We start from the raw sequence: 26,933 nt of genomic DNA on the forward strand, positions 1-26,933 counted from the left end.
TGGCACTGGGAAAAAAAAAAAAACTAAAACAAAACAACTCTCCCCCAAAAAAACAGATAATTCAAACTCAAAACATAAATCCTTTGTAGAAATGTTAAAGGTGAAGTACAAACTACAATTTGACCAGAGAGAACAGATAGCCAACCACAGGCATAGAAAATTTGTGACTTTGTACGACCCTCATGACAAATCAAAATCCACTGCACTTTTAAGTTCTTATCTTGGCAGCCCATCTCACTCCAGACAGTGAAAAACCCATTTTCGGAGTCCTAAAGCTTGAGCTAAATGATGAATGCTTTTTCCAGTTCTCCTGAACCAAATGTTTTCCCTCAAAAGCCAGATACTGAACCATATTAAAACCATAAACTAGCTTTTCTTAGGGTACATTTTAACTCGCTAACCACTTGTTCATATCATTTTGTCCAGTGATGACAAAAATAAAATCAGCAGCCAGGGAGTGGCACTTCCCTCACACATCACAATGTGTTAAAAACTACATTAACGGTTTTTAACATGTTAACTACGTTAACAGTTTAAAGTGTTAGAAGCAAATAGTTGCTGCCCGATAAAAGCTGGCATTAAAAAAAGAAAAATCACACAGAAAGGGACAGGACATTTCTGCAGTCCTCCTTATACTTCTCAGCACCTACACTGAATTCTACTGGTGTCTCTCAACCAGAAGCACTCTCTTTTTTCCCCACTGTCAATGCCGTGAGTACTGCTGTCTCTGGATTATTAGGGCAGCTGACGGTATCTACCTTTTAGCCAACTCTTGAGAGCCCCCAAGAATTAAGCTTGTTTCATTGTGTAGCACTTGACAACTCATTAGCCCTTTCAAACAGGTGTTGTGCTACAGAAAGACAATTTTCTAGTGTCAACATTTTCATTAATCATTTAGTATTGGACTTCTAAAGTAGAACATTAATAATAAAAATTTCCTTTTTTTTTTTTTTTTTAAAAGAACAATTCCTGCTATTAAAAATAAGGTACTACTTGCACTACATTTAAACACACCTATGGACAGTTGTCACATTGTTCAGATATTTATTTACTGGAAGTAAAAAAACCTCCAGGAGACAAACAAATGGAAAAAAAAATATATATAAGGAAAACTTTTGGTACTTTTTCAGGTAATCATGAAACTTGGTCTTAGATCAAAACTTTTCTTTAATAACTTGCCATCCTCCAAAAGTACAGTAACAGAGACCAGGTCTCCCCCAGGACATATAAAAGCACAGAAGTCACCTGGACAGAAGGGAGGACTAATGAAAGTTACAATAAAGCATGCTGCTGCATTAAAGCCTCCTTCAAGCTTTTTAAAAATAATTTTATGTTGTATTGTTCTGTGCTCACTATTGCATCTGCAAGTTACCAGCTGGCATGTTTAACTTTGTATAAGATAAGACTTCTCCCAGTTTTCTCTCAGGATCTGACAGTTCTTGCAACATAACTTCAGTTGGCCTGAGAATATATTTTTCTTCTGAAAAGTTCTCACTATGGTTTTGTAACTAAAAATCATGTGTGTCCACAATGGATATTTTGTTTTGTGTGTGAGACATGAATAATGTCAGCAAGTTTAAACAAGTCATTAAACAAATATTGCAAATGTTACTTTTTCATAAATACATCTGTTTATTAATCACTATGGATAGTTATCCTTGGTTAGGTTTGACCATTTTTCATCCCTCATATACGCTTTGATAAGAAGTGCAACCAAAAGAAATCTACAATAGATTACATGCTTGGACAAGAACACGAGGACAAAACAAGATTAAAACACATTAATACAGAAGCCCATTGATTGTGAACTTTACACAGATGGCTCAAAATAAATTATACTGTTAACATTTTACTCAGTCTTTAAAGTAATCTTTATTTCTCCTTGAGAAGTAACTACTTTAATAATTGTAATATTTTTCTGCTTAGTAGGAAGCTTCTTCCAGCCTAAAAGAACAATGTAATTTTCATTTCTTCTTCCAATATCTAGTGCTACAAGAACCTTATGAACTAAAACAAGGATATGACCTTTTCCAAATGCAAATGGGAGAGTAAGGCATTTATATTAAGTAGTTAGTGAATGAGTAAAGGAGTCACTAGAGACCAAAATCACCACATTTACTATTACACATGCCAGGATTGGAGTTTCAGTCCCACATCCTCATTACCATATTAGAGGAGTTCACCAATAACTGCAACCATCTCTTCAGCTCTCCTGCAGTTAGCTTGCACACAAACCTTGGCTGTTACACAACTAGGAAGTGAGGGGCCCTGAAGCTGTACAACTGTTGCTCTTCATAAATGAATTTCTAAGGCCACCCTTGAAATGTGACAAGTCTTCTGCCTTCTGATGTATCTGAAGCATTATTTTTATTCTTCACCTGGCGGTCAAATTAAGGATTTACTAGAGTTTACAGAAGCAAAGACAGGAAAAGATATCCTGTCTTTTCTAAGAACGATAGGGCTGATAAAAGCACATGTTCCGACATATACTGAAAGGCAGAGATATCTGGTCTCTTAGAGCTACTCTTAAAACAAGGAAAAAGTTTTTATGGCTTCTCCAAGCACAAAAATTACATACATCAAATGACCCACTGAGTTCACGATCTCCAGATGAAAAGTGTGTGCTTCTGCTCAGTGAGGGTGCGATGAAAACACTTTCAGTGGTAACAATCTGGACTATCTGCATCACTTTCTGTGAGCAAAATGCAGAATCTCACTTTGTAAAATCCTCACTGTAATGTCAGTAAGAAGGCAACTTGTTCCCATCACAAAAATGAAGGGTGACCCACCTGACTGTTTCTGGAACAACCCGACACACAGCAGTTGCTACTTTTCTCTGCATATAAGCATAAGGAATAACAAGTTTGAATAACAGGAGCACTTAAGTTCATAGTCTCTCCCAAAGCAGGAAGCAGTAACTACCATAAAGACCTGCATTTTCATGCCTGAGATCTACTGTGTCCCTAATGCAGGCAAACAGTCTATGGCCTTGACTAGTCACAGGGGGAATGCCACTGGGCTGAGGAGTTCACAACCTTGTCACACCACTTCAAGTCAAGCACCAGCCTGACATATTTGGCATTTACAAGCATCAACTTGTCCTAAAAAGATACATTTAAACTATGACTGATTTATAATGCTGTGTGAATGAAAATGTTCCCATATATTAGAAACACTTTGGAATTCATCTAAGAGAAGTGGCTTAAATTCATAGTCATGAGCTTGTACACAAAGCAGAGTTAGAGTTGTGTACATTGGTTATTTTTGCATTTACCAGTATATGAAACTCCTTTTTCTTCGAAGGAAGTACTAAATGACATATTTTAACACAAAATTTAGTTCTGTATAAAGAGATTTTCCTATAAGACTATTAGTAAAGAGCCAGCAGACAAGGTCAAGCTGCCAATATTCTTAACATAATCTGTCAGTATTCAGGTTACAAAGTAAAAAATTAATACCTTTCACAAGTGAGATAAAACCAAAAAACCCCACCAACTTACATAATATTTGTACTGAAGAATTCGGCTGAGAATTTTAGGTTGGCAAAACTAAGAGAAAATACCAACAAAGTAACACACAGGGGTTCCATGAAGTTTCTTTAATACAATTTATGAGGATTAAGGAATAAGGATTAGTTCCTTCACTATATTTTCCTACGTTCAAAAGAACAGGAAAGAATTTCTTCCTCTAAAGGCTCAGCAACACATGGAAGCTGCTCCTATAACAACTATAGATTTAGCTTTCAAGTTTATAAAAAGGAATTTAAGATAATTTCACTTAAAAGTAAATTCACTTTGAGCACCAGGTACTATTTCTTTTCATTTTTGAAAATACAGAGCTATTCAGTGAAATAACACGGTGTGCTAACGTGACATTTAATCTATCTTAAAATAAAAGGGTGTTACAAAGTATTAATGCGTTCCAAGAACATATGCCAACAGTATTGTACTATGTCAGAATGAAAACGAAAATATTATTGTTGAAATAAATCCTAGTTCTCATTGCAGCCTTCTGCTACAGATATTAGAGGACACATGAAAAATTCCCTTTTTGTAACTGTTCAACTTCTGTTAGTTTTGTATCCCTGTTAATCTACCACCCTTCCTTTCAGCAACTATCCAAGTTGTCTTTCAATGGAGCACACTCTTGCACTGAAAGATTAGGATAAGTAAAATGAGGTCTTGCCCAGAGTTCTTCACAGGTTTCCTGCATGACTCCATGTGAGGTCACAAATATATCTGTTCCACAGGAACCCCCTCAGTAAATAAAATTGCCACGTGTTGCACACTGGGGTGGGGCAGGTCTATGTTCATTTCTGCCAAGTACTGAAACTTTTTGAAAGTCATTAGGCAATCATGAAACATTGGTTTGCTACTTAAACATAAAACTTCCCAACATTATCAGCTAAGTATTTCGTAATAGTATTGATAAACTCTGCTATCTTCATGGGTAAAAGGATCCTATAGCAACTGGGCACCTCCCATTGGAGCAGTATGGCAGTACCTACCATACAAAAATAAACCAAGCAGAAGTATTTTCCACTCCTTTCTCTCCCCTGACACCTTTTCAGCTTCTATTTTATAGAAGCTGAAAACATACATGGCTGTTAATGTGCTTTACAGTAGCCACATACTTCCAGCAAACATTCCACCCTCGTGCCTGCTACCTACTTCAGTTTTCATGACTCATCTCCAGCTTTCCAGAGGAAGGCAAATTCCTACTGGGCAACATACAGTTAGCGACACCTTCTACATGCTCACAAGCAAGATGGAAAGATTTAGCCTAAAAATTCACCAAGCTTAAAGTAGTGATTAAGCCTACACAAACACAGATGCAAGTATAATAGGACATTAGTGCAGAACAGCAATGCTATATTCTGGTTTACAAGTATAAGATCCACATAAGCCTGTTAAGAGAGATTTAAAAACATTAGTTTATATATAGGACTGTCAGAACTGCAAAGTTTAGAATATCCAGCCTTCCACAACTGCAAGCAAATGTGTAAATTATATGCATGTAAGGCCTACAACATCCGACCTGTCCTATGTGCCCTAAAATACTAATCTAATGCCTACAGGTTTAAAAGGCCAAGAAAAAAAAATATATCTATACTCACAAACATATATACATATATAAAGTTAAAATGCAGCACAAGCAGCTAGTCAGGAAGTTCAAATGCATTATCAGTATCCCTACACTAAAAGATAAATTGTTAAGTATTCAGAATGCACTGTGACTACATTTGCATACTATTAGAGAAGATAAAATGCACAAGTGCCATGACTGGAAATGTGATTTGGTTCAGAATTTCCTCCTAATGATAAATCTCACAATTAGTGAACACTCAGGAAAAAACCCCATCAGCAACAAAAGAAGTTTTTCAATGTCACCAATAACATAATCTCAACCTTGCCAAAGTCCTATCTTTGGCTGCAGCCTATAAAGAGCATTTCAGAATGAGACACAAACCACAGAGTCCAACTGTGCAATGGGTGAGAGTTCTTCTTCTGATCCAGTGGAAACCCTAAAGCCTAAGGGAACCCAAACATTATACAACCCAACAAATGGTATTTTTCTTCCCATTTCCCACAAATATAACACACCTTTGAGGTATTTTTGAACATTTACTCTTACCTCAGCAGAATAAAAGGTTACATTAGCACCACTTCAGCTTTACCTGTTCCATTTCTTTGATACATCTTTCAATTCCTTTGGACATACAATTATGTACAATGTATTATCCCAAAAGGGGACTGAGGTGCTGCCTCTCTGCCAGCTGTACTACAGTCCTCTCCCATTCTCCACTGACTGAGTGATTCTTCATAGCAAGAAGCTTCTTACACAGTTTCTTTGATGATGTTCCCTCTAGGCTAAAACAGGCTCCCCACCAATTTAACCTCTACTTTCCTATAGCAAGGGCAACATATCCATGAGAGAAGAAAGACTAACTTACAATGAGTGGGTAGGCTCAGTGCCAGCTAGGAAGAATCGAAGTCTCCTCTTCTTTTACAGAAGTGAAAGTATGAGCAATTCCATTGGGCAAGATGTGGCAAGCTCTCGAGTCTTGTGTCGGATCTGAAAAACAAGCAAAAATCAGATGAGAAATAAGACTTCCTGCTGCGTTGTCCTTTCATACCTGGAAAGCACAAGGGAGAAAAGTACAATATATGAAAATATCTGAAAAATTTTCAACCTAGTTTTTTTATGCGTTCCCCCATCCCAAAATATTTCCCTAAAATACAACATCTAAAGCTTTCTGAAAGATATGTATTAGAAGTCTGGGTTAGCCATATTCTCCTATATAACTAAGCAACCTGAGTTTTAGTCTAATAACACACTAACAGATCAACGCATTTTGTAACAGAACTCTTTCTTGTCCCAAGGATCCAGAACTCTGCACACATGTGTAACTCTACTGAGGCTGTTGGGAACTCAACGAAGCATCTTGTCAGCACAAAACAAGAAAGAAGAATCCTGAATAGAAATAGATGCCAGGGGTACTAGTCTTTGACAAACTTATTGCTTTGAAGCAACTAACATGCAGTTTTGACATTTAGTCAGATGCACTTTTTCTGAAGACAATCCAATTTTACAGTTTTAGCAGCCTGCAGGACTTCTCTGTACAACGTGAACATTACCAAACAGAAACTGCTTATGACACACTTTAACGTGCTCAACTTGAGCTAAAAAGGAACAATGGTTTAGGCTGCCTTTATACTCATAGAATGTATGGTTGATCTTTCCAATTATTAGGTTTGAGTTTCTATTGTCCTGAGTCAGTTCCGTATCAGACTTTCCAGAAGTCTACAAGCAATCAACACCCAGACAAACTAGTGTCGGGGTAGCATATACAATTTAAAAAACCCTAGTATTCCATTAAGCTTTCTCTGATGCTTTCCTGATTTTTCTTCAAAATCAATATGAGAAAGAGTATTCCTCAAGTTATTTGTGATAACAGTTCTGAATCTAGATAACTGCTACAATTTACCTTTTTTCCTTAGCTACTTAGCTATTTCTACAGGCTGTCATAGACTACAGCTTTATTTCAGTAGTGAAATTAAATTCTTCTGCACTTCTTGAATTGACATTTCTATCCTTATTTAATATTATTCTTACAGTGTTAGCATATTTTCCAAGGGAAAAGGATTTCCTGTTTTCAACTCAGAGTTTTAAGCAATACTTTTGCCTTCTTCTATTGGTTGTCTGCATTTAATATTTTCTAATTTCACATTTACACTCAATTCCTTGGTTCTTCTATTTGTTGAGTTCCTAAAATGCCACCATCCCCAGCAGGTTTGGAGTCTAAATTTGTGAGTTAACTTTAGGATTATTTAACACATGAACTTGTGCATTTTTAACAGTCCAAATATTAAGGGTGGACTTTTTTTAACTAGAGTAAGGCAGAGCAACTGATGTGTTAATTTTGCTATTTTAGATTAATCTAAGGTTCTTTCATTTTTACAGCCTTTTAATATTAGGATTCTAAAATTGCTATTAATATAAGAGCCTATTGACATTTTAGCCTGTAGAAGCATGCAGTGGGCAGAGGCAGCTGAAATAATAACATATTTGAGTGATGAACCAGCTTTATGACTTTATTACTCAGACTCTCCCAAATTTATGGCTGGCATTTTCCCCAGTAACTCAAAAATTAAGCTGTTCTACATTTAAAACTTCCAACTAATCATATATTAAAAACAACTCATGGTTAAGGCAACAGATTAACCTTATAAAACGCCTTTGGGGAAAAAAAAAAACCCAAAACAATTCGATCTGAAGAATAGCACCTTTAATTCTCTGTGCTATTTGTTTCAACAATGTAAGAGAAACAGGAAAAATAATTTTATATAGATTACAAATAATTATTTTAGTTATTAAGAGTATATTACATATCATACTGAAGTAACAGGGACCCTAAAAGGACCCTATAGGAAAATGACAGATGTAAGGAAACACAACCTAAACATCCCCCACTGGACACAGGAGGCCATCAGCAGTTCTGTGCTAACTTCCAAAACAAGTGATAGCCTAATGAATAAATATCCCCCAAAAAAACCAAGAAAAATGACGGAGCTTTTCAGCACAGCCCACAAGGTCAGACCTTATGCAACAACTCCATGGGTCAAGGGACAGGACAGGAGACCTGCCATTTCCACCATTTCAATCTCAAAGCCTTTATTTAGCTATGAGTCACACAAAACAAGATCTAGAATTTTCTACTTTATTATACAGGGCCCTCTGTAAGACTTCAATACTGTCTTCACAACAGCAGAATTCATAAACTGCATGCCACCCAGGACCAGCCAAATGCAGGAGCCTAAAGTCTGAATGATGTTTCTAATGGTATCTGAGAAGTCTCAGATATCTGTTGATGTATCAACCACTCAGTCACTCCACAAAGACAACTGATGACTTTGTTGTTTCACAATCTTTCCACACTTTTGCACAGACAGCGAGTTCTCCTTCTTTCAGAAGAAAATTTTCCCCATGATTTGCTGGTCCAAAAAAGGTCCCATGTTCCCAGTTTCTCTCCAAAACATTGTACTGCAGTGATCTATTCAGACAGTGAGCACTGAGAAGTAGTCATGTGATATTGTTTCTGAATATTTTGCAATACAGGTACACATTTTCTAGTATCATTTGGGAAATCCAGATCAGCTTAACTGCAATGCTGATTAATTTATAACTTTTTTTTGTGTCTGTGTAATGAAAAAATAATCTGCACTTGTACAGACATACTGACAAACAGTAGACATTAGAAGAATTCTAGAGCCTGATGCACTGGAATAGAAGGATAAATTGAACAATAAACATCTCTCACAGTGGGTGACTACTGCTCATGTGAGCATCATAGAGGGATGTCATTTAATCCAGAACTGAGAAAATTAATTATTTGGTATCCAAGAAAAAAAAGAATGAACATGCAGTAACTGACCTTTTAATAACTCTATGGCAATTAATTAAACTGGTTTGTACTGCATTAGTCCTAAAGAACCTACAAATTTCTGGAAGAGCCTACCAGGAGAGTAACAAAGACCTAATCTGGCAATAGAGTGCAATTTGGTTTAAGTCTGCATCAAACATAGCTGGGCCCTTGGGGAGGAACCACCCAATTCTCTCCCTTCTCAAAGTTAGGCATTTATTTCCACAGCAACTTCTACTAAAACCAGTAGCAACTTGACTACATAGTGAAATGAGAGTGGAAAATGAATTTAATAACTAAAGAGGAAAAAAGCCAAATTTTTAGCAATAGTGTTTTCAGAGTCATTTCACTGCATGAACATGCTGCAAGAATAAAGATGATGAAAAGAATTAACCAAGCAGCTGCCAATAAGAGGGTAGGGTAAAGCAGAACTACCCCTTTTGAAAGCAACACGGGATTATGGTGGTTTACACTGAAAATGGAACTAGGAACAAAGCAGCATGGACTAGTAAGAAAGCAAGTAAATTGTCCAAAACAAGGTGCAACAGACACACCTTCTAAAATCAGAGTTTAATAAATGTAAGCAAAAGCTAATAGTAATGTCAAGTCTGACTGAAACCAAACATTAAAATCTTACAGTTTGCATGATGGATAAGCTAGTCTCAAGTGTTATTATACAGTGCTAGCTTTAATTGCTCCGAGCTAAATATGGCATTCAGAATTTAATAGCTCCCCCTCAGCGTTTCTCTCTTTCAAGGAGGGAAAAATCTTTTCGTTAGAAAAAGCACACAGGCATACACAGTGGCATGTTACTACAGCAAAGCAGGAAGCAAACCATTAAGATGATTATATTAGAGTTTCCAACACTCATTGAGAACTCCTGTTTTTCAAGACACCAGCTGCTTCCCTATTCCACTACTCTGGTTCCAGTTACAGCAGGAAGCATGCATACCTGCACTTCTTTAAACTAAGTCACTCTGTTGCTTTATTACCAGACTGTAAATCTTGCTTGCCCCCTGCTTCCAGTCAAGATGTTGCCTTTACCAGCAAGCTGCCCTGGTACCCACGCACTTCTTGCTGTGCCACCTGGATGGGCACCACAGGGGAGGAAGAGGAGGAGCAAGTCTGCACACACATGCAGCCTGACCCTTCCCTGCAGCCATTGTACTGGCATAGCATACACGAGGCGGTCCAAAATCTGCTATGGCAGCAGAGACTGCAGCACTCTGATAAAGGCATGAAAAAAAGTCTGTGTTCTGCCTTCTTATACATAATAAGGATTTCAAAAAGTTTCTTAAGAAAGAGTTCTATATAGCAGGCTTCATTTTCCCTCTCTGAGCTGATAAGGGGTTTCAGGCAGCAAATTCGGCTGACAGCTAGAAATGGGTTCTACAGATTCAGCATTCCTGTTCACCTTCATTTTAGAGGTCATTATGTAATTAAAGTACCCACAATTTATCTACAATTCATGGAGTTAAATTAGAAGAAAAAGTAACCTCTGCTGCAATAATAAATCTTTTCACTTCCCCTCAGGCCATAAATCCAAACTTTCTTCCCTCCCCCAAAAACCAAGACCTGGCCCTCTACCTATTTGCCCTCTGGTTTCATCCATCCTCTTCCCTCTTCTTTACTGAGCTCAACTCTTAAGAGTTAAGAGGTATGATCTTCTTCATCTCTGTCTATGGGGAAAAGAAGAATAATGGTACTTATGGAAAATGAAATACTTATCAGATCATATGAATTACCAAATGCAACATTGCCAGGCCCATCTCTTCATCTGTAAAACTCCAGAAGTCTGACTGTGTTAGAGCTGTGTATGCACTACACAAGGACCAGCTGGAGAGCTGCCAAGAAGTACCTACTACACTAAACAAGACCAAAGGTAGTACGCCACAGCTTTGCTCTCTGACCTACCATTTCTGAGGTGCAGATCAGGCTGGAGAAAGCAGGCCAAAGGAACTATGTCTGTTTGTTGCTTAAAAGAGATTTTAAAGCGAGCCTCCTGACATGAGCATTCTGCATGGGGAGATCTATACGCTACTGCTAGCTGAGCTGCCCCACAACAGAAAAGCTCCCTAAAGTCAGTGCAGGCACAGACTTCATTTACCAACTTCTGATAAAGCACAAAATCATGACAGTCATTGCCATTAAGATTTTTCTTTCTGAAGTAACAGGCTGAAGTGTGGATAAAGAGCATAAAAAATAGGGATAAGTACTGGAGGCATTTCATATACTAACTAGAACCATTACTCTTACAGAATGCATTTTTATTTTAAAATTCTGCCAATCATGACAGACTATTTAGTACAGATGAATAACATACCCCAAAATGTGCAAAGCATCATGCATGTATTATGGAAAAATATAATCTTACAGCTCTGTGTCTAATGATCACGAATCGGAGCTGAGTGCCCCAGAACTCCACAGGGACCTTCTGAGTTGAGCTGTTCCACTCTCGAGCAGCAGAGGCAGGGCAGGCAACTGGGGCTGCACAAGTCTCGAGCACTAAACAACCTCTCCCCCTCTCCCCTCATATTTAAAAATCAGCATGTAAGGTGCACATACTGCCCTTTCAGAAATCAGTAGAAAAACCCCCACAGGTGAAAAGGTGGGTGAACAGTGGAGATCAGCCAAAGCAACCACAGCATTAGTTTGGGGCAGAAAGCACGCAGCTACAGCAGACAGTCACATAATGCTCTCCTCTGCAAAATTAGAACACCTACCTAAGTATAACTCCTTCTTTCCCTCTTAGAGTCACATGTATACACAGAAACCCACAAAAAAAAGAGGCATTATCAGCCTCAGGTCAGGACAATTGAGGCCTAAATGTTCACAAAACTGTCACAGAAGGACTAATTCAAAAGTAATTAGGTTAAAACACTAAGATCCATCAGAGTGAACATATTACACCCACCAGCATAAATAAATGCCATCCTGCAGAAGCTGCAACTTTATCACAGTAAGTTTATTCAGAGAAGTTTTCCTGCACAAAAACCCCCAAATAAACAAATAAATGTGGTGAGTAATGATGTCTATAAATTTCAGAATTTATTTATTTATCAGATGTTTCTCTACATCTGGTGACCTGCAAATTTGCCTCAGCTGTAGCAATAGCTCCTGAAAAACCTTGGCAACAGCTAGTACTCTGTGACTGTATGGGGAAAGAAAGTTACATATAAATATTTTCAGTTAAATATATACATTCACTTAAATGCAACTTGAGGGTTTTTTATGTTTATAGAATATATAAAGTCACATTTAAGTGAATACTTTCACAGTCTGATCAAATGATTCATATATATTGCCTTTCCCCTTCTCCCTTGCACTTTATGTATTTCCCTGCTGACTTGAAACTATATTCTATCTTGATGTTCAAGGTTACTAAGAACAGAAGGCAGAGGGACAGAATCTAGAGGTTATTTATGTGGCAGGACTTCAAACAATTGATCCAGCTATATCTCAAGTGAGTTGATAAAGAGGCATTAAAATAATGAGGAGAGAGAAGGATGGGTGAAAGACTACAGTATTCAGAGTCACTCAGCACGCCTCTCCCGCTTCAGGACTCTCAAGTATGAGACAGGGACCTTGACCAAGGACAAGGTGACACACCCAAAAAGGGATTTACAGATGAAAGTGAGAAGTGAAAGTTGTTGGGCACCCATGCAATGTTCATATCTAACCTTGCTGCACAAGCAAAGCAAAAGGAGAATGTGACCAAGAAGGACTCTTATCTCTGATCATTTGATAAAGGGCTGAAAGTACTAACACAGATGAGAGCAGGGTTTGAGCAAGCAAGTAGTATGCCCTGGTAAACAGGCCTGACCAGACGCAACATTCTAAAGTCTTTGTGCATGGACAAAAAAAAAAAAAAAAAAAAAAAAAAAAAAAAAAAAAAAAAAAAAAAAAAAAAAAAAAAAAAAAAAAAAAAAAAAAAAAAAAAAAAAAAAAAAAAAAAAAAAAAGAGGGAAAAAAAAAGAAAAAAAAAAAGGCCTCCACAACAAAACTAATTAATTTAAATTAAATAATAATACAAGATTAAATATCACAGGGATAACAGCATCTTAATGGTTAAAACACATATTGAAATGCACACACTATTCAGACAAGTTCACACACTGTTCAAGCCAGCAAAACTTGGGATAGTATGTATCTAGACCATTTATAATTGTGATAGATTAAAAAAAAAAAAACCACACAAAAAAACCCACAAAAAAATCCCTACACACATCACTGCAAAAGAAGCTGAGTCAAAAAAAAAAAACACAGCAACAAAAAAGTACAGCACTGTTTAGAGTCTGCAGTAGGTTCAAAGAAACCAGCCTTGGTACAGGCTTTATTTTATTGGAATAAAAAAATATCACAGTGAGTTGGGCATTACAGGAGATTAACTTTTGACTCAAGTGAAGTTTAAGTAGTCAGGTAGGTTGAGGAGTTCAGACTCTCTAAACTGAAAATGCTGAGCTGCTGCTTTATTAGATGTGCAGAAACAAATCTGGAAATGCCTCATGGGATGCCGCATGCAGTAGACAACTTGAGAGATGAAATAGGCCCAACTAAGTAAATAGCTTCCCCACACCTCCCCAAAAGGCAGGGAAGAAGTTGATTAAAGAAACTGCACCTTTTATGTCAAAGTGCAGGAATAAAGTTACAGCTTTCAAAAAACTTGAATCAAGATATTAAACAAAAAAAAGAGTTCTTCAAAAACTCAAAGAAAATATGTGACGTAGTAACCTGGAAGTGAAAATTTCTTAGTAAAGAAACAAAGACAGGATGTCTACTATGAAACAGACTTGGAAACCATCAAAACCAGCACAGAATCAAAAGGAACAGCTTCTTGAGCTCATGTGGAAAAAACAACATGAAACCACTACAGATTTCTGCAAGAAAAGGCAGATTAAATTGAACATAGAGCTGCAAATAAAACTTCCATGCATTCTCAAATTACTATGCCTACTTCACCTCTAGTCAATAGAAAAATTTAAAGACTCTACATTATACTTCTAAAGTAGACCAAAAAAAAAAAAAAAAAGCAGTGGGAGATACTCCATGATGACAGGAGAACAAACAGAATATCTGTCTTTAAAGATGAGGGGAAAAAAGTAGAAAGAAATCAGCCCTACAACAATCATTAAAACGTAGTCAATAGTAACAGAGTAATTTTTTACAAAAAACAAACAAACAAACAAAAACCAGACAAATTTTAGATCTTATCTGGACCTGACAACAGTTGCATTTAAAAAAGCTAGTAATGATCCTGTTTGGTAGAAGAACTGGCCACAGAAGACAATAAAAACAATTATCAGGCTGGATGGGGATCACTAGAAGAGGTTGCCAAGAATTACCTTGGGAGTAGTTTTATTTAACAGTCCAACTAGTGGCAAGGGAATTGACATGTCCAGTAAAAGCTGCTGCTGACAAAAAGTATAGAGGCACCTCTGATGCACTGAACAACTAGAACACCAGGTGAGAGGAACCACATGAACAGAAGCAGTGACAGAGAACACAGTTCATCATCGCTGAAGGCAAGGTCAGGACCCAAGGAGTAAGACAAGCAAAAGTTCTGCTGTGATAGTTGGAAGTGAACAAGGACAACAAGGTATTCACATGCATGCAGTGAATGTCTGATCAACTCACGATCAAACTGATGGAGGTATGAAAAGAGAAAAAAAGATACCCTTGACATAAACTAAGGCATTTCCTACAGATCTGTACAGGGAAGCATCAAAAAAAGTCACTGTGCAAGGCACTGCCAGCATCTAATCTGGTCAGGAAACAAAGAATAGCACCTAAGACACATATGAGACCAACTTGAGTTTATGCAAGGAAGATTGACAGCAGAATATTGTCCTGAAATGAATACCATGAGCATATCTAATCACTCACATCACAAGATTCCCTGCATCTCTCCAAGTCTAAACGCAAGTCTCCTAAACTGACGGGGGGAGAGAGTCTCAGTCACATGAACAGAACAAAAAGGTAATGCTTTACAAAGGTTTCGATGAAATGCAGGTGCTTTTATAAATACCAAGACAAAATACCAGTTTTATTCAGGTGTACTATCTGGTTGTGGGTACATTTAGGCAGAATCCTGGAAGAAAGCTTTAGTCCAAACAGGGAAGCTTTGAAATAATTTGTTAATGGGACAAAGTTTAAGATTAAGCTTGGTTACTTTAAGAAAGGGAATATACAAATGCATTGACTGCTACAAATACTAAACTTGAGTAACTAGGAACTCTCTTCCATTCCTATGATGTGCCAGTACAGCCACTTTCATAAGGAAGTCTATATACCACTTGCCAAAGTTATTATCGCTGATTTAATCTGGGCTGCAAACTGACCCTGCCTTAAGACTCTTAGGGTTCCACTACTAAAGAAAAAATACTTCAGCTTTACTCACTGCTTAGTGGTTTTTGTTTTTTTTTTTTTTTTTTTTTGAACAAAGTTTTAGTGTGTTTTTGTGAGGTTCTTTTAAGGAATATAATTTTTAAAAGTGGCAGCTCAAGGAAATGGTACTTTTTAGAATCTATGTTTAGGCAATTAGACATGGGTAGCTTCAACTGTGTCAATTCTGAAAATGAAATTTGTGGATATTTTCTTCTTGACTTTATGTCAATACTTTGCATGGTCTGACCTTTCCAAAGACAACAATTACAGTTCTCAGAGTTCCGGGACTCAGACACAGCGAAACAAGTGCTTCAGAATCTCAGTGCAAGGAGGAAGCAGGAGATCAGAATAATTCCCTTCCTCAAAGTCAATCCCAGCACATATCTACCCCATCTATGCCTTGTAATTTTTGTTTGCACTTCTCCTACATTTCACAAAACATTTTTGCATGCAAATATTTCAATGGCATTAACAGACTGGGCAAAACAGCTTCATAAGGTGACTTGGCTATATTTACTCAAAACACCCTCCTCATTTTCAAGGGCCAAAGAAACGCACAAAGAAATAAAAAAGCAGTTTGGTCAATCAAAATAAGAAGTGAGAATTAAAGTTATGTATACTAATATGTAAGAAAAAAAATAATCTGTTTTCCTGACCTTCATCCCTAGTTCCCTTACCAAACACCACCCTTCCTCTCAGCTGTGAGTGCATTAAACTAGGCTAATATAGAAGATATGATTTTGTCAATAAATAATGCAAAACAGATGCACAGCCTACACCTCCTCTCTTCTTAAGTAACCCATCACAAGGTAGATCAAGTAGCAATGCACTTGCAGACTGTTGAGCAATGATATTACGAATGAAAATCCCTCAAGAACTCTGTCTCTGCAAGATGTGAGTACTAGAAGACAGGCCACAGTGAGAAAGGCATTATATCTTCCGAACAGTCAGGAGACAAACTACTATTTTATTTTTTTTTTTTAGTTTAGAACATGAAATCCATTTAACAGCAAGCAAAGATGATCCTTTTGTAGAAGGGCTCTGGAGACTGAATTACTAGTTAAGAGTTTAATTTGAGAAAGCAATAAGCAAACAACTCTCATCCTGCACTGAATAGAGGGTGTGTTTAAACTAACCATGCATTCTAGTCATATTAAAGTAAATAAGGCAAGCTCACTTGACAAGGAATGTTTTGTAGTTTATTGAGAACTGTCATGTCTGAAATGTCAAGACAGAAATCGCATCCCCAGTTAGAAAAATGTGGAAGTTTTCAAATGCTGAGTCGTGCCTCAGAAACCAAGATTTCCTAAGCCTTTTCAAGTAGGAATTGGTTACTATCATAAGCAAGTCCAACAAGCCCTTCCAACAGTGAGAACACTCAGTCACTTCGTGACACTGAGATCCAGCCACCATTATACTGCTGTATTACTATGAAATTAAGGAAACCACTTGTTTAAAAACAGAGATAGCTGACAATACAGCCAGAAATAAAAGGGAAGTTGCATTTTCCCTGCTCAGCTTATCAAACTAATGAACTAGGACTAAAAGCAAATTATTAAACCTTTCTGGTGAAAACAATTACTTTGTAAGCATTCAAAAACATCCCGTGGTATTTTTATTCAAGTCCCATTACTTGAAATTTGGTCTTTCAAAATGCAATATCACCTGTAGGGGATCTTCAGTACACCAACAACTGCACACACATGACATGACTGAAGAAAATGACCTTGTATACTTATGTGTTCCTGAAATAAAGGAAAAAAATTTACAAGTCACCCTTATCAAATATGCCATTTTATCAAAGCCTGACATTAAAAGAAGAAAAAGGGGAAAAAAAAGTAAAAACAAGCAAACAGCCAGCAAGTCTCATTGACTGAAGTGATATCCTGATAATGGCTCTTCTGTTGATTTTTAAGTGGAAGTGTTGATCCTGCTGAACTTCAAGGAGTAAAGTACAATACAGTATTGTACATAGGAAAATAAGCTGTAAAACTGTGTGCATGCGTGCATGTGGAGAGAAGACTATGATTCAGCCATCCTGTGGAAAATTATAACCTCTTATCTCCAAATCTGATATGAAGTTCCATATTTATTCAGTGAATGAGAAAACATGATTTCAGCAGAGCATTTGTACACTTATTCTAAGAAATAGGATGTTAAAAAGCTTGTTTCAACAAAACAAACTGGGTATCAGCTAAAAGACAACAACTTACTTTATCTACAATTGCAGTTTCCCTACCTCAGCAAGTTCTCCTTCCTCAACAATTTGATACTCTCTAAGCACTGGGAGATACTAAATAAGTCAGCCTTAGTTTTATAATGTTTATAAACTTATCATAGTTAAAAGTGCTTCTGTATTAATGTCTTGCAGTTGAACTAGGTAGATTCGAAAGACAGTAAGAAATCTGCAAGTGAATGCAGTGATATCACTTTAAAAAAAAACCCAACAAACAAACAGGAAAGAATGAATGGGTTTTATAAATTCCTGACTTCAGCAGCTGTGGCAGTAGTGTAAGGGCTGTGAATTGTTACTTCCTAGTTATGCCACTCAGTGAAAAATCAGTACCACTCAGTTAAGGAAAACAAGAATTCATCATCATACTTCGGCTCAACATTTTTGGCATATAAGTTTTAGATTTCGTTTCCTTTGGATCTTTTTTTAGGGATAGAAAGTTAAGAATAACATAGCAAAACACTCCCTCATGCCCCTAAATGCAGCTGGCTGCCTCCTCAGCCTAGAAGTGGTAGAAATACCACAGTTGTAGGCAAATGAGGGTTCATGATACACCTTTGCTGCCCATTATTTTATTCAGTAAATAGTATTTGCTGATACCAGTAAGGGCACACCTACTGAATTCACATCTTAAAAAAACAGTATCTTTCTTGCCAAGTTATGACAAACTCCTATAGACCTAAACCCTTCCATAATCAAAAAACAATCAGGAAACATTAACTCTTCTTTCCTAACACAGCTGTTACTAGAGTTCAGTAATATGACTAGATCTCCTTTCTTCCTGTATATATTGTTATTATTTGACTTCAGTATCAGCAAATTAGAAAACCCCATTAGTTCTAGTTCTCCTCTTTCTAAAAGTCAAATTCTCTCAGACACCAGCAATCCTCCTTAGGAAGCCTACTCCAACAATGCTGTACAACACCCTGCTGTATGAAAGATGACCTCTATCCAAACCACAAGATTGCTTATTGGCTTAGTTAAGGCCTGGGCAAGGCCAGAAAAAAAAACAAACACTCTGACTGAGTTTTTAAAAAATAACGTATAGATCTAATAGCTTGAAGAGCAGAATTGCACTATACTAAGCTTCAAAATACACTAGTCAAGTTATCACAGAATAGTTGAAGTTGGAAGGGATCCTTGGAGGATATCTTGTCCAACCGCCCCTGCTCAAGCACGGTCACCTGGAACAGGTTACCCAGGATGATGTCCCAACAGCTTTTGGATATCTCCAAGAGAGGGAGACTCCAAAACATCTCTGGGCAACCTGTGCCATTGCTCAATCACCTTCACAGTGAAGAAAACACTTCCTGATGTTCAGAGAGAAACTCCTGTGTTTCATTGCCCATTGCCTCTGGTCCTGTGACATATCTTAACAAGTGACAAAACCATTATCAGAATGCTACCTTTTAAGGGAACTAAAAATGGCTGTTCAAGTGATTCAGCTTAACCCTATTTAAGAGTAACAGCAAGTAAGATGAAGTTCTGAGAAGTTTCCAAGGTAGACCATAGAGCCTTTATTAATCACTCTTACTAGCAAAAAAAAAAAAAAAAAAAGGTAGGGAGAAGTCTGCTGCTCAGGCATAGTCTTAACACCTTTTGCTTATTAGTTTTTTTGTTTCTTTATTTCAATATTGCTTACTTAGAAAGCAAACACCTGCAGTCTTTTAGCAATTATGCCATCTCCAAATAGCCTGATTCCTGCTAGGTGGCCTGCTTTTTTGACTTGGCAAAATCATTGCTAAAAAAATGGGCTACCAAGTTCTTAGATCATCTGCTACCTAAATTCATGCATAGTTCCCAAGAACTGAGAGCTCATATACCTCTAAGCTGCACAAATGCAGATACATCCAATTGTGGGGGGAAAATCCCACACAGCTACTGAACTGTGAAAAGTACCATTTCACAGCAAGTACCAGCTTGTCTTCCTTTGGTGAGCAGCAAAGCATCAGGGAGTGAACCTGAAAAGCCACCACAAACTCCTAACCACAGGCATCTTAACAAACTTTTAGAGACCTAGTAGCCCACATCCTCTGGAGTTAGCTTCATCTGCTCGCAAGTAGGCAGACAGTAATCACTTGCACATCTTCAGAATGACCGTTGCTACCAATGATTTACACATTGTTATTTTAAATCATTCAAGCAATACCACAGTAGATTGACACTTGTTGTTTCTTTTTTTAAGGTATACAAGACAGTCAGACACTGCATCATGTTCATATCGAAACTTCCCCCCTCCCCCTCATTAATAATTGCACTTAAATTCACAGCTTATGTTGTCAAAGCTTTGTCTAGGGGATGCCCACAATTTGTCACAAGCAAAAGACACAGAAAAAATGATAGAATTATTCACACTCCTTCAGAATACAGTATTTTATAAGACTATTAAACCAGCATTTTTTTTCTAGCTCTGCAATTACAGCCAGTGTAGTCTCAGATGCCAGTATGAGCCACATGTTCTACATTGTATTCAAGGGAGATGCCACAGTTCTGCCTCGCAGCCTGAGACAGCATCAGAAGCCTTTTGACAATAAAACTTACCAAGACTGGTTTCAAAGTCATGTTTTCACTGAAGATAGGACATAAAAAGTTCTGTAAAAATACGAACTGTACATTTCACTTTGGCAACTAGGAGTATGAAGTAACTCTATCCCTCCTCTAGGCTATTTTTCTAGGCACACTGACAAAGCAATTATCTTGGAAAAGAGGGAGACATTGCAACAAAATGTTTTTAACATCTGTGGCTGGCAAGGTGGAAGAAAGTACCAGAGACCTATATCCTACTCTGCTCTCATGAAAACTTGAAGGGCAAGACTTAATCTTCTGTAACAAGTGGAATAAATAGTGACACAGATGGGCTTGTGCACTGAGAAGGATAAAGTCTCCCGCACACATGGTTCTTTTGCTGATTGACAAGCTGTTCAGAAATTGTCTTCAATGATTTCATCTACTCTGGGCAGAGAAAAGTATACATTTAAGGCAAATGGAGTACACCCACACAGCTGTACTTTATCAGAACCATTAGGAACAGCAGCTTCATTCATTTTCGCTGGCAACTATATGAAAGTGGAACAGACTTAAGTCAGAAGAGTAAAAATGTGTATGCTGCTACTAGGAAAACCCACCAGAATTGTGAGAAAAAGTGGTGTCAGATAAAAGTGACTGAAAAATGACCTAAGCAACTGGCACAACAGATAAGAGATTACACTTGTGATAACAGAATCTTTGCAGTATCATCACAAGCAGTAATAACAGAATTGGGTGAAATTAAAATGAGAGAAGAGTATGAATGCATTCAGTGACAGAAGAAATTCAGACTTCTACCCAGAAAACATTCATCAGAGGATAAGTAATGGGCTTTCTGGCCATTCAGTGTCTTTTTAAAATTTATTTTATTATTAATGATAACCAAAAAAATCATTGCTGAAATTCAACAGATATCACCACAATAAACACAGAATAGTTTAAACACTGTTACAAACAAGGATGAGTTTCTCACCTTCACTATTCTATATTGTTACTGTCTTCATTCTTAGAGCAGCAACTAAATACAAGTGCTGCGTGACAACTGCAGCACCACATAGTACCGTGTTTTTTAGGTTTCAGTTCAATCAGTGTGTAGGCAGAATCTGAAGCTATCACTTAAAAAGTTACTGTTATGGAAAGATGAATCAAAAGCAAAATCTCTTTAATTGTCAATCCCTACATTACAGTGGAAGGCAGAAGAAAGGAAGATTTGTTTGCACACCCGTGTTAACATAAGTGCCAAAGAAAACGTTCAGAAGGAAATAATTATGTGTTGACATGGCAGCAGCTGTGTTTGCCAACTGAAATATGATTCAGGCATCAAAACCCCACAACTTAAAGACTAGAAAGGAAATGTTCAGTTCAAGTACTTGTAATTTAACAACTGGACTTGAAAGTGAGAAATCTAGAAACACAGATATGTACACTCCTCATGGTTGGACAAGGAATGCAGAGCTTGCCTAATATGTTATTCAATGACTTCAACCGAAGAATTTTCAAACTCAGACTAAACTTATGAAATTGAAAAGCAATGCACAGAAGCACATAAAGCCTCATTTCTGCAGGCCTCCTTCTGTAACTTACCAGAGGCTATTAGGCAGCCCCTATCTTTACGTCAGGCTGCCTGTCTTACAGCCAGATATACAATTATTTAGTTTAGAAATGTCTAAGAGCTAGATGCACATAGCAATTCCCAATGCACTAACTTCAGCTTAGGGCTTAGAGGCCAATGAAAGTCAGTTCTCTCTCTTATTGCTCCCTCCTGTTGCACATAACAGGGATTCCTGTCAAGTTTTGCTTATCAGTACGTATTTTCCACAGAAACCATTTCAAGAGGTATGTCTAGAATAGCCTTCGTCCAAACACTGGGAATCATTAGCAAATATCACACAAGCATTGCAAAAACTGCTCACCACTTGCCAAATTGAAAGCAGCTCAACCATATTTCTTTACTTTTGTGGTTAACATCACAGAGCGCCCAGACACCAAAATAGGATTAAGCCCTGCTGTGCTCAGTGCTACACACTGACACGTGACTTCTACCCTAAGGAGCTTGCACTGAGTCAGTGCACACCAGACAGGCAGGACAGCACAGGCTGAGCTGCAATGGCCAAATAAATTTTTCAGTCTCAGCTAGCATTCTTAGAGTCCTCACTGCTTTTACTAAGAAGGCAGGTACCAGAATTGCCATTGAATTTGTATTTTAGAAAAACAAAACAATGCAGCAAACCAAACAAAAAAATCCAACAGCACCAACAGCTCTGATCATTTAATAATTATCTCAGTTGGGACAGCTGAATACAGAAAACTAGGAAGAGTTTGTTAGAGGTTTTTGTTTACTGCCCTGGCTGAGGCGGTCCTTAACTCTACTTATAAATGTTTCAGGTAAATTGCAACAACATGCCATGAGTTTCATGATGACAGAGTTCCAAAACTACAACTCCAATGTGTATTCATTTGAGTCATTGCTTCATATATAATAGAATCTATTTCTGAACATATGCACTATGTAAAAGTCACATGCATCTTCAAGAACTTTGCATGAACAACAAGCTAGAACAGACTGAAAGGAGAAGGAATTACAGATATCCTGCCTCCCAGGGTCAGACCCACAGCTGTGCTTTTCTTAGCTGTTATGTCTTCAACTTTATGTAGACTGTCATATTCATTAGCATTGACACCCACACCACTCAACCTTGAAGGCAGACAGAAAACTTCACTCTAAAGTAATTAGATAACATGGAGGAGATATATTTTATGTTAGCAGAATAAGGACAAAATAAGAACCCACAAAAGGACAATGTTACATACCCAAAAACCTCCTTGTCCTTCACATAAATGAGAAACTAAAGTAATGAAACATGTATTTCAAGGCAGAATATTCAAAGACTTAAAAGTGACAGCTGCAGGAGCCTAAAAACAGTGTCCCCCAAAGTATAATGCTTTAACATAACCCTTAATGCAGAAGACAGACACATAAATCCAGCATCTCAAAAAGCAGAGCAGAGTAAATTTGGTAACACATTAGTCCCTATCTGGATAGTTGTTTGTCAGATGTCACAATATCTGCATCCTATTATCTGAAACGAGATACTGGAAAAAGCAATTAGATTCTCCTAGAAGTTTCTTTGCCTACATTAGTAGTGGTGTATCACAGTGTCTACCCCTCAGCCTTTTAGCAGCAAAACTTTGCAACTTTGGCAAGTCAAATCTTAATATAAGTGAAGTAAAATAAGATTGAATTCAATAAGATCAAAATACGCTGATACAGGTACTTTGCTGCTTCTGACCTATAAAAGTACCCTATACAGTCACATACTCATTCTGCTGCCTCCATCACTGCATGGTTTTGAAATGCACCTGACAGGAAATGCGCTTTAAACCGAAAATAAATTCACACTTTATGTATGAATTACCTTTTCAATAGAAAGGCTTTTCTCATTTTGTAGCTAAGAGTACCATTTGTAGCAACTGAAAACTCAGTTCTACAGTTAGAAACCATAAGATACAGGAAATTCCCTGTTTGACTCTACATCCTCCACAGTATGTAACAAGACCTAGAGAATGCAACTAATAAAGGAATAGCCATTAGGCTGACACGCATCTGTTTATAACAGATGTGGTTTGAACAAGACCCAATTCTTTACAACTATGTGCACACATCTACTTTAAAAACCAAATAAGGGTCTGTATAAAATACAAAATACTTACATTTGCAACACAGAATGATTTAGCCAGACAGTGTCGCAACAAGAAGATTCCAGCTGAGTCCCACCATCATTTCCTGTCCTTAATGAACACACTAGTAATTTCAGCACAACCACAACTGTCCAGTGCACACACAGAGAACATCTCCAACGACTAAAAGTCCTCTCCCACTTTCCTGCATGCAAATCAGGGTATTACACAAAATGATAAAAGAGAGGTCATAAATGGACCTAAAGCAATGTATGGGGAAAGCAATATAAGAGTAAAGACAAAGATAGTGAAGACTTGTGAATGCCATTGTTTTGAAAATGGCCTAGAAGCCACAGTAGAAAAGTAGTTAGCTTAATCTATTGCAAGTACAGACAAGGGAGTATTATTTAAAGACATATTTTTTTAAATATTTTCAACAATAAAAATCAAAGCTCATGAAAATTAAAACTCTTGTTACCCATGGCTTTATAGAAAATGTTAATGAAAACACATGCTTTAAATAACCAAACCAGACTTACAAGCTCTGTTGAAATTAAGTAGAGTGAAATACTCTGAACTCTATGATTAATCGATGAAAGTCAAGGGATGAAGCAACTATTCCCTGTGTCTCCTCTCAAGAAAACAGAGAAAGAACAACACTGTTACCATCATTAGAGACCTAGGACAAAACTGTAAGGCAGACAAATTACCTTACATTTATTAAATGCCATTCCAGACTAGCCGTTCCAGATATCCTCCTAGTAAAATAAAAGTGAAGAGTACTTCACTGTCACTGAGCTGTACACCAAACAGTTTTCAAGTAATGGAGTATTTAAAAGCTCATATTGCTTAATTGGTCCTCAAATGGAAATTAAAACAACCTAGAAACCGAAGATGAATTTAAGTAATCTATATTCTTTAGGACGCGGGGAAGAAATAAAAGTAATAGTAACGGGGGCTTTTTTTTGTTTGTTTATTATTTTATTTTACAAGCGCACAGAGAAACACAGAATTAGAGGAGAGTGACGGCTTTGCAAACATCCCCAAGAACTCTGAAGTTCCATTTCACAGCCAGCCGGCTGGCGGGCGATTCCCCAGAACCCACAGCAGGCGGGGAGACCTGCCCCAGCCCACTCCGGTGTGTCACAGCCCGCCCGGAATGCGCTCCACCTCGGTGGCACACGGAGGGCACCAGGAGTCAAATAACCCCGTCAGCGGCACCCTCCCGGTGCAGGGAAAGGTGTTGTCTGAATAGAAGTAAGTTGGCTGCCGCTCCGGAACAGCCGCGTGGGGCTGTGACAGCGCGGCCGGGGACCCCGAGGGCCACAAGAGGTGGCTGGAGAGGGGCTCGGCGGGGCAGGCGGGACAAGGCGCTGCACTGGCAGCAGCCCCGGCCGTCAGCCCTGGGCGCTCTCGCCGCCAGCCGGACGAGCAGGATGCTTTCCGTGCGCTGAAACGCCGCTCCTCTCGCGTGCCCAGCTCGCCGCCGCCCCCCAGCCCGGCTCACCCCGCGGCGTTCAGCGAGGGCAGCGCCACCGCCACCAGCCCGCCCGGGGGAGCGCCCCGCTACACCGCCCCGTGCCGTGCCATGCTGTGCCGTCGGCGGACACCCACCTGAGCTCCTCACCTACGGCCCGCCGGGCGCCCCCGCCATGGCCCCCGGGCAGCGGCGCCCCGCAGGCAGGGGGGAGGGAGGGAGGGAGAGAGGACGGAGCCTGAAAGGAGGGACAGCCGCCACCATAAAGGGCCGCTCCACCTGCGCCGGTTCGGGCGGGAGCGCTCGCTCCGACTGCCGGGGAGCGCCCACGAGCGGGACCAGCGTCGGGACCGCCGCGCTCGACTGACGGCCCTGCCGGCCAACGGGAGGGGCCGCCGCGCTGCCCCCGCCCCGCCGGAGCCGCTGCTCCCGCCCGCCTTCCCGGCCCGTGGGGCGGGGGAAGGGGGTGTTTCCATGACGTCACGGGCAGCGCCCGCGGACAGGTGGGGAGCGGTCCCCGAGGGGACACGCGGGGACAGGAGTGCCGGGCTAAGCCGGAGCTGAGCCCGGAGCCGGCCTTAAGCAGCTGGGGCAGGGCAGGGCGGGCGCGGAGCTAATCCCGCAGCGGCCCTACGGGAGACTAGGGACCGAGGGAGCGATGGCTCCCTGAGCCGCCTCGTCCCGAGGGAGCGGCTTCCCGCGCCGTAGAGGCAAAGTGCGAGCGGGTGCCGGCAGAGAGGGCTTGTCTGGGGCTCGCCGCACCAGCGGCAGCCCGAGGGCATCACTTCCCGCTCACCGGGAGCGCTTCCCGCGCCTGTCCTTGCCCGCCGCCTAGGGAAGAGCTTCTCCCTGGGAGAGAACCACCCCTCCCCGCCTTCCCACACTCCCCCCGCCCAGCACCGGCATCCTAAAATTAGCGTGTTCCTCTGCGCTTTATTTAAAAAGAAACAACTTGAATGACTAATTAGATACAAGCCGTTAGAAGTGCGCTGGGCGGCTTCCACGAACCCTGAATATGTGTGCTAAATCTTTCAGAAATTGTTACTGCTTGCGAGGATGTAGACGGGATGTGACCTAGCACACCGTTCACACAGTTTTTATTTACAAAGTGCGATTTAATCCACACTTAAGAGAAAGGGAGAGAGGCGGGAAGAACCACCCCCACCTGGTTTCCTTACTCAGCCTCATGTGCCCAAAACTGATCAGCTGCTTTTCGATTCCATTCAGAACTCGGTGCTTTTCTCTGCTGGAGGGAAACAGAAACCCTTTTCTTCATGTATACTGTACATACAGCATTAAAAAAGAGCAAAAGCTTTTGGAAAAGCAAGCTTGAGTGACATTCCAAAAAAGTAGGGAGGGTATTAACGGATGAGAATTTGTAGCAGCATAACCCAGGAGTAGAGCAGTACCTTGCATTTGAATGAAACCTTGTAAGGGCATGAGAGACACCAGAGAGTATCACTTTTACTAAGAACACTATCTGGTGGAGGCTTCCCAAACCATAGGCACCAGAGTGACCCAACCCCCTGAAAGCTGCTTTCAGAGCTGGCCTACAATGATACTACAGTGGAGAGGGCTTCTCTTACCGCTCCTGCTGACTGAAGCCATATAGCCTGATGACAGGTTAAGGAGATGCTGAAAACTCAAGAAATGACTTCTTGGTCTGCATCAAGCATGAAAGTCAACAAAAAGCGACAGAAGTACTTTTAGTT

The 26,933-nt window shown here is 39.3% G+C and overlaps 1 protein-coding gene across 3 annotated transcripts in view; it reads right to left on the bottom strand.

Moving 5' to 3' along the window:
- Positions 1–25,561, bottom strand: part of OSBPL3 (oxysterol binding protein like 3) — an 84,651-nt gene extending 59,090 nt beyond the window's left edge. The window contains exons 1-2 of one of the 3 annotated variants that reach the window (XM_027896124.1): positions 25,359–25,561; positions 5,954–6,075 (exon numbers count right to left, since the gene is read on the bottom strand). The gene's annotated coding sequence lies outside the window, so the exon portion shown is untranslated. Of the gene's footprint in view, positions 1–5,953; positions 6,076–11,697; positions 11,710–16,972; positions 17,041–25,358 lie in introns of those variants that run through there. The other 2 variants (XM_027896114.1, XM_027896132.1) reach the window with 2 other exon arrangements.
- Between the last annotated feature and the right edge of the window lie 1,372 nt (positions 25,562–26,933).

Source organism: Empidonax traillii, unplaced genomic scaffold (genome assembly GCF_003031625.1).
Source record: "Empidonax traillii isolate 1590-97213 ecotype Southwest subspecies unplaced genomic scaffold, ASM303162v1 scaffold17:size2698205, whole genome shotgun sequence".
In the NCBI taxonomy this organism is placed as follows: Eukaryota; Metazoa; Chordata; class Aves; order Passeriformes; family Tyrannidae; genus Empidonax; species Empidonax traillii.